This window comes from Theropithecus gelada, chromosome 3 (genome assembly GCF_003255815.1).
Source record: "Theropithecus gelada isolate Dixy chromosome 3, Tgel_1.0, whole genome shotgun sequence".
In the NCBI taxonomy this organism is placed as follows: domain Eukaryota; kingdom Metazoa; phylum Chordata; class Mammalia; order Primates; family Cercopithecidae; genus Theropithecus; species Theropithecus gelada.
This window is the reverse complement of record NC_037670.1, coordinates 34,035,759-34,044,106: the sequence shown is the minus strand read 5'-3', so window position 1 is coordinate 34,044,106 and position 8,348 is coordinate 34,035,759. Positions and strand designations below refer to the sequence as shown.

The following is an 8,348-nucleotide window of genomic DNA, read 5'->3' as shown; positions in this document are numbered from 1 at the left end:
AGCATTTCCCCATTGTTTTCTTCTAGTAGTTTCATAGTTTAAGGTTTTGGATTTAAGTCATTGATCCATTTTGATTTGCTTTTTCTATATGCTTAGAGATAGGGGTCTAGTTTCATTCTTCTGCATGGGGTTATCTAGTTTTTCAGCACCATTTGTTGAAGAGACTGTCTTTTTCCCAGTGTTTGTTCTTGGCACCTTTGTAAAAATGAGTTGGTTGTGAATACATGGATTTATTTCTGGGTTCTCTATTCTGTTGCATTGTTCTGTGTGTCCCTTCCTTCCTTCCTTCCTTCCTTCCTTCCTTCCTTCCTTCCTCTCTCTCTCTCTGTGTCTGTCTTTTTTTCTTTCTGACAGGATCACACCCTGTCACCCACACTAGAGTGCAGTGGCGTGATCATAGCTCACTGCAGCCTCTAACTCCTAGGCTCAAGCAGTCCTCCAGCCTCAGCCTCCTGAGCAGCTAGGGACAACTAGTGCACGCCACCATGCCCAGCTATTTTTTTTTTTTTCTTTTTTGTAGACATAGGGTCTCAGTATGTTGCTAAGGCTGGTCTCAAACTCCTGGCCTCAAGTGATCTTCCCACCTCAGCCTCCCAAAGTGCTGAGAACACAGTCGTGAGCCACTGCACCTAGCCTTATGTGTCTATTTTTCCCCAAGTACCATGCTACTTTGGTTACCATTGGTTTATAATGTGTTTTGAAGTCATGTAGTGTGATGCCTCCAGCTTTGTTCATTTTGATCAGGATTCCTTTGGCTATTCAGAGTCTTTTGTGGTTTCATGTAAATTTGGGGACTGTTTTTTCTATTTCTGTGAAGAATGTCATTGGTATTTTGATAGGAATTTCATTAAATCTGTAGATTGCTCTGGGTAGTATTGACATTTTGACAATATTAATTCTAATCCATGAGCATACAATATCTTTCCTTTTTATATATATATATGGAGTCTCACTCTGTCAGCCAGGCTAGAGTGCGATGGTGCAATCTCAGCTCACTGCAACCTCTGCCTCCCAGGTTCAAGCGTTTTGTCCTTTTTTTTTAGTACAGACACAGTTTCACCATGTTGACCAGGCTGGTCATGAACCCTTTCCATTTTTAAAATGTCCTCTTCAATTTCTTTCATCAGTGTGTTATAGCTTTTCTAAGATAGATCTTTCACTTATTTGGTTAAATGTATTCTAGGTATTTTGTAATTCATGTAGCTATTGTGAATGGGTTTGCCTTCTTGATTTCTTTTTCAGAGCATGTGCTGTTAGTGTATATAAATACTATTGATTTTTGTATGATTATTTTGTATCCTGCAACTTTACTTAGAATTCATTTTTCAGTTCCAACTAAATTCATTTATCAGTTCCAACATTTTTTTGTGGAGTCTTTAGGGTTTTCTAATTATACACTCGTGTTGTCTGTGAATAAGGATAATTTGACTTCTTCCTTTCTGATTTGGATGCCCTTAATTTATTTCTCTTTTCTAATTGTACTGGCTAGGAATTCCAGTACTTTGTTGAATAGGAATGGCGAGTGCGGACATCTTTGTCTTGTTCCAGTTTTGTGTTTTTTTTTTTTTAACTTTAAACAAATTTTTATTACACTAAGGTTGTCACATAATTGGATATTTCTCTACTGTGTACACAATTATTCTCACTCTCCACAGAAAGGCTGCTTAAATTCTCCTCTGGTGGTGGCAAGCCCTAAAATCCTGATTTTAACAGAATAGTATTAAAAATGCCTCAGTGATTTAAGTTGAAAGCAGTACATTGGTACATGGCTTTTGCACCCAGTATTAGGAATATACAAATGTCTTTTTATCCAAAAATACAAATAAATTATCTGTAGGCATAGACAATGACAGCAGTCAAACGTTATATATTTGTCACTTGAAACCAGTAACTGATCGTTATAGTGATTTCCTGAACATCAGCTAGCCTCTTCTTCAGTCATTTTCTCCAGCTTCTCTGAAGTTATTGGTAAGGAACACTGCCTTGGACTTCCTGCCATAGTTCATTAATTAAAGTAAAGCACTATTCTAATAATTAGAACTTGCCATCTCCCATAACACCTCCCATTCTACCCATTGCACCCATTACAGGGTGCTTCTCTTTTTTTAGGAATTTCTGTGACTACAACTTCTGCTGTAGTTAACAGAGAGGCCACCCCAGCAGCATCCAATAAAGCACTTCTCACAACCTTTGTTGGCTCAATAATTCCTTTTTCCACCATATTCACAAAATCTCTGACCATGGCATGATAACCAACTTCTGAGGAACTACATAATCTTCTCAACTATCAAAGATCCTTCAACACCTGCATTTTTAGCAACGGTCATTTCAGGAATTTTGAGTGTTCTCTTAATAATTTCTGTACCAATTTTTTGATCTTCATTAGCTGGAGTCAATGAGTCCAAGGCACCAATGCACAAAGTAGGGTACAACCCCCTCCCAGAACAATGCCTTCTTCCACAACAGCTCTTGTAGCATTAAGGGCATCTGTAACTCTGTCTTTCTTTTCATTCACTTCAACATCACTTGTCCCACTAACTGTCAGCACAGCTACTGTATCTGAAAGTTTTGCCAGCCGTTCAGTTTTTCCTTTTCTTATTCACTAGTTGTGACATCCAACTGCTCAATGATTCCTTGAATTTGTTTTTCAATTTGAGCCTTGTCACCTTTTCCTTTTAAGAACATAACATCATCTTTGATCACAGTGACCTCTCCAACTTCTCCTAAGTCATGAGGCTGAACATCTTCGAGATTTAAGGTCAACTCCTCTTCTTCAAACAGTGCACCACCAGTAGCAATAGTTATACCGTTAAGCTGGTTCTTTCTACTGTCACCAAACCTTGGAACTTTGATTGCTACAACCTGAAGACCAACTTTTAGCCTATTCAAAATGAGTGTACTTAGAGTTTCTCCATCAACATTTTCAGCAATTATGACCAAAGGCTTATGGTGAGCATGGGCAATTTCAAGAGCAGGTACAATGGGCTGGACACTAGAAATTTTCTTTTAACTCAATAGAACATAAGCATCCTGGAATTCACATTTCTGACCTTTTGGTGTATTAATAAAGTATGGAGAAATATATCCTCAAACTTTCATGCCTTCAATAATTTCTTTTTTCTTTTTTTTTTAGACGGAGTCTCACTCTGTCACCCACGTTGGAGTGCAGTGGCACAATCTCAGCTCACTGCAACCTCTGCCTCCTGGGTTCAAGCGATTCTCCTGCCTCAGCCTCCCAAGTAGCTGGGACTACAGGCGCATGCCACCACACCCAGCTAATTTTTTGTATTTTTAGTAGAGACGGGGTTTCACCGTGTTAGCCAGGGTGGTCTCAATCTCCTGACCTCGTGATCTGCCCGCCTCCGCCTCCCAAAATGCTGGGATTACAGGCGTGAGCCACTGCACCTGGCCTCGTGCCTTCAATAATTTCTAATTCATCGGTAGTGTTTTTCCATCTTTACTGTGATGAAACCCTTTCTTTTGACTTTTTGCATTGCATCAGAAATTAGGTTGCCAATTTCTTTGTCTCCATTTGCAGACATTGTAGCAACCTGAGCAATTTCTTCAGGGGTGGTCACAGGTTTAGACTGCTTTTTAAGTTCAGCAATTACAGCATCAACAGCTAACATCACACTTCTCTTGATTTCCACTGGATTAGCACCTTTGCTAAACTTCTTGAAGCCTTTCTTGGCAACAGTAGCAGTGGTAGTGCCATCCCCAGCCTCTTCATTTGTGTTATTGGCAACATCTTGAACAAGTTTAGCTCCGATATTCTTATATTTATCCTTTAAGTCAATGGACTTTGCAACAGTCATACCATCTTTTGTTACTCTGGGACTTCCCCAGTTCTGCTCAATAATCACTGTTTTTCCCTTTGGCCCCATTGTAATGGCTACAGCAGTGGGTAAAAGGTCTACACTTTGAAGCATTAAGACTTAGGCATCTGCACCAAGAATTTTACATCTTTGGCATAAACCCGAGTGAGATAAGGAGCCAGGACCCTCGGCACTGCTCTCATCTGACGAAAGACTGCAGGTAATTGAAGCATTTCTGCAGGGTGGTGGCAGGGCTTGCGCACGCTGACACGGGCTGTCGGTGGTGAGTGAGGTCTTGTTCTACTTCTTAAAGGAAAGGCTTTCAGCTTTTCCTCGTTGAGTATGATGTTAGCTGTGGGTTTGTCATATATACCCAGTTTGTGTGTATTTTTACCCACAACGTGTTGAGCATTTTTTATCATAAGGGAACATTGAATTTTATTGAATGCTTTTTCAGCATCTATTGAAATGATTACATGCCTTTTGTTCTTGATTCTGTTGACATGATGTATCACACTTGTTATTGATTTGTACATGCTGAACCATCCTTGTATCCCCGAGATGAATCCCACTTGATCATGGTAAATGACCTTTGTAATGTGTTGTTGCATTCAGTTTGCTAATATTCCATTGAGGATTTTTGCATGTATGTTCATCAAGGATATTGGCCTGTAGTTTTCTTTTTTTTATTGTGTTCTTGTCTGGTTTTGTATGTCAGGTTTGTGTGTGTGTGTGTGTGTGTGTGTGTGTATGTTTAACATTAGTGACTCCATTTTGATTCTGACAACTTTCACAGTAGTTACTGAAATAATAATCTAAGATAGATAAATTTTTTCATTATTTCTATTTTTTCTTCTGAGACGGGGTCTCATTCTGTCACCTAGGCTGGAGTGCAGTGATGCCATCATGGCTCACTCCAGCCTTGACCTCCTGGGCTCAAGCGATCTTCCCATCTCAGCCTCCCAAGTAGCTGGGACTACTGGCATGTGCCACTGCACCTGGTTAATTTTTTAATTTTTTTGTAGAGATTGAGTCTCCCTATGTTGCCCAGGCTGATTTCAAACTCCTGGGCTCATGCAATTCTCCCGTCTTGGCCTCCAAAAGTGCTAGCATTACAGGCTTGAGCCATTGCACCCAGCCGATAGATCATTTTAAATTCATCTTCAAGAATGGTTCTAAAGCTTTACAACCATGTAATTTGTTCAAATTGTTTTTTGTTTCTCTAAAGGCTCAAGGTTGACCAACACTTAAAACACTATGACATAGAGTAGTAGAAAATATTTGCAAAAGACATATCTGATAAAGGACAGCTATCCGAAATATGCAAAGTATTAGAACTCAACAATAAGAAAAGGAACAACCCCACTAAAAAAGAGGCAAAGGACCAAAGGAACAACTCCACTAAAAAATAGACAAAGGACCTGGACAGACACCTCACCAAAGAAGATACGTGGATGGCAAATATGCATGTGTAAGGATCCTGAAAATGATATGGCATTAGGAAATTTCAAATTAATGCCACAATGAGATATTGTTACACACTTATTATACTGGCCAAAATCTAAAACACTGACAACAAATGTGCAACAATAGGAACTCTCATTCATTGCTGATGGGAATGCAAAATGGTACAGCTACTTTGGAAGACAGCTGGGCAATTTCTTACAAAAACTAAACATACTTTTACCATACACTCCAACAATAGTGCTCTTTGGTATTTACTCAAATGAGTTGAAAACCTGTGTCTACACAAAAACCTGCACACTGATATTTATAACAGCTTTGTTCATAATTGCCAAAATTTAGAAGCAATCAAGATGTCTTTCTCTGGGTGAATGCGTAAATAAATTGTGGTATATCCAGAAAACAGAAGATTATTCAAAACTAAAATGAAATTGGCTATCAAGCCATGAAAAGACATGGGGAAAACTTAAATGCATATTGCTAAGTGAAAGAAGCCAATCTTAAAAGGCTATGTACTGTATGATTCTAACTATATGACATTCTGGAAAATGCAAAACTATAGAGACAGTAAAAAGAAGCATACTTCCCAGGGGTTGAGGAGGAATGAGAGATAAGTAGATGGAACATGGAGGATTTTTTACAACAGTGGAACTATTGTTTATGATACTATAATGCTGGATACGTGTCCAAAGCCATAGAATATACAACGTCAAGAATGAACTCTAATAAGCTATGGATTTTGGATGATAAACATGTATAAATGTAGGTTTATTGATTGTAACAAATGTACCACTTTCTTGTAGGAGACTGATAGTTGTCTATGTGTGTGTGTGTCAGGGCGTGCAGGGTATAGACGGTACTTTGTACTCAATTTTGCTGTGAACCTAAAACTTCTCTAAAAGATAAATTTTATTTTGAAAAACACCATCATACACTAAAACTTTTTTGTCCTTATTTGGTAATACTTACAAATAGAATTTTATTAAAATTATATTTAAATGTAGAGTCAAAAGATATGCATGTTTTAGTGAAATATCTTCTATTATTATTACTATCATCATAGTTATTATTATTTGACTTAGAAATCCTCAGTAGACATTATGAATTTAGAGATCAGTAATGTTCATTTTGAAAAAGACATATACTTGATAAAATTGCTTCTTGTTCTTTTGATGGTACTGTGGTTAAGAGTCTTGTGCTGTAATGATCTCAGTTAAAAATAGTAAAAAGAATCTCTTCAGTATTGTGCTGGACTCTGCACAGTTAATGCAACAGGAGGCAGGGTCACCTGCCCATATAGCTTTGTTTGTATCAGCCAGTCGAAATGTCAAGATGGTTCCTTATCCACTGGATAATTTCACAATCCTCCTCTTAATTTGGTTGCTTTGGACACATTCTATCCTGGAAACAAAATCTAGGCTTCATAATACATTCGGAAATAATAGATTCATGTTCTTTTTTTCCAGCTGGTACTGGTAGAGTTCACACATTTACTCCTGCACCATAGGAACAGCTGCTTAAAAAGCTGAAGTGTGTATTTGATTCCATTACATTGGCACAATAGAAAGTCACGTAAAAGACGGAGACTCTCTCAGTTTCTCCATATTTGGAAAATTAATTCCTTTAAGTGCGTTAAAAAAATCTCTACAGGTGGTCACATTCTATGAACTTAGGACCAGAAATGACCTCATCACCTTCAGCTGGCCTGAAAGTTGTCTTTGGCTGCTGCACGCTTCACAAAATCTTGTTAATTATGATTGTTTTTCCTAGTTATAAGTCCTTCTGGATAAGTTTTTATAAAGCATTTATTTTTATCACTTACATAACTACATAAAATATTTTCATTGGTGTCAAAATGTCATGTTATTGCCAAACACATTCCATTTCAATTTCTAGAAATTATTGGAAAGTTAATACGCACACTTTAATGGCACCCTTGCTGTAGTATTAAATCATGCTTTACTGAAATTCACAAGAATTTTTACACTGCATTTATCCAGAATAAAGCACTAGAACAGTTACTTTTTGACCATCTTGTCCGTTAATTACCATGCATGCACTTTCTCTTTAGACAAACAATAAATGAAATTTAGTGTCTTTCTAGAACTGAGTTTTCATGAAAGTGATTGTCATATATATACTCATCATCTGCTTCTCTTTTCAGCACAGTAATGTTTTAGTTCAAGAATCGGTAAGTGAATCTTTTCCCTGGCTTATAGAACTTCACCCTATTTATTTCTATTTCAAGAAAAGTAAAAAATATTTTAAAAAGTAAAATTAGGCAAGAAAGTTGTCTTGCCAGCTAGGCATTTGGTTTCTCCTTAGATTTGTTATTTAAGAAAACTCAGTCTCCCTAGACATCATTTCAAGAATATAATTGTTTAGCTGCAAAGCTATAGTTTTGGGTAGAAAATTCCCTTTGAGGGTTGCACATTGAACCCATATTTAGAGAACCTGAGAAATGAGCTTTCAGCAGTAATCACATTTACTCTTCTCCCCACAGCCTGGGGTGTCTGGAAGAACATCCTCCACCAGGAACGCTGGAGGATGACTAAAGAGCTGAGTCTGATCCAGTTTGCCAGAATAGGTCCGTCACCCTGAGGCCCTTTTTTGCCTAGGTCCTGCATATTCCATGCTATGGACTGAATTACGTCCCTGTAAAATTCGTATTTTGAAGCCTTAACCCCCAATGTCGTGGTATTTGGAGATGGGGCCTTCGGGAGATAATTAAGTTTAGATGAGGTCATGAGGCCATGGCCTCACGATGGGATTAGTACTGTTAAAAGAAGTGGCACCAGAGAGCTTGCCGTGTGTCTCTTTTTCTGCCATTGTGAGGACACAGGGAGAAGGCAGCCATCTGCAAGCCGGAAAGAGGGATCTAGCTCCAACCATGCTGGTGCATGAAGACTTCTGGCCTCCATAACTGTGGAAATAAATGTCTGTTGTTGAGCCACTCAGTCTATGGTATTTTGTTATTGCAGCATGAGCTGAGGATTGGAATTGGCCCCCAACCTAACAATGGTTCCACTTATGCTTTTCTGACTTTATGATGGTGCAAAAGTGAAAAGC

The 8,348-nt window shown here is 38.3% G+C and overlaps 1 pseudogene; it reads right to left on the bottom strand.

Annotated features, from left to right (window-relative positions):
• Nucleotides 1-2,034: 2,034 nt before the first annotated feature.
• Nucleotides 2,035-4,048, bottom strand: LOC112621263 (annotated as a pseudogene).
• Nucleotides 4,049-8,348: the final 4,300 nt, after the last annotated feature.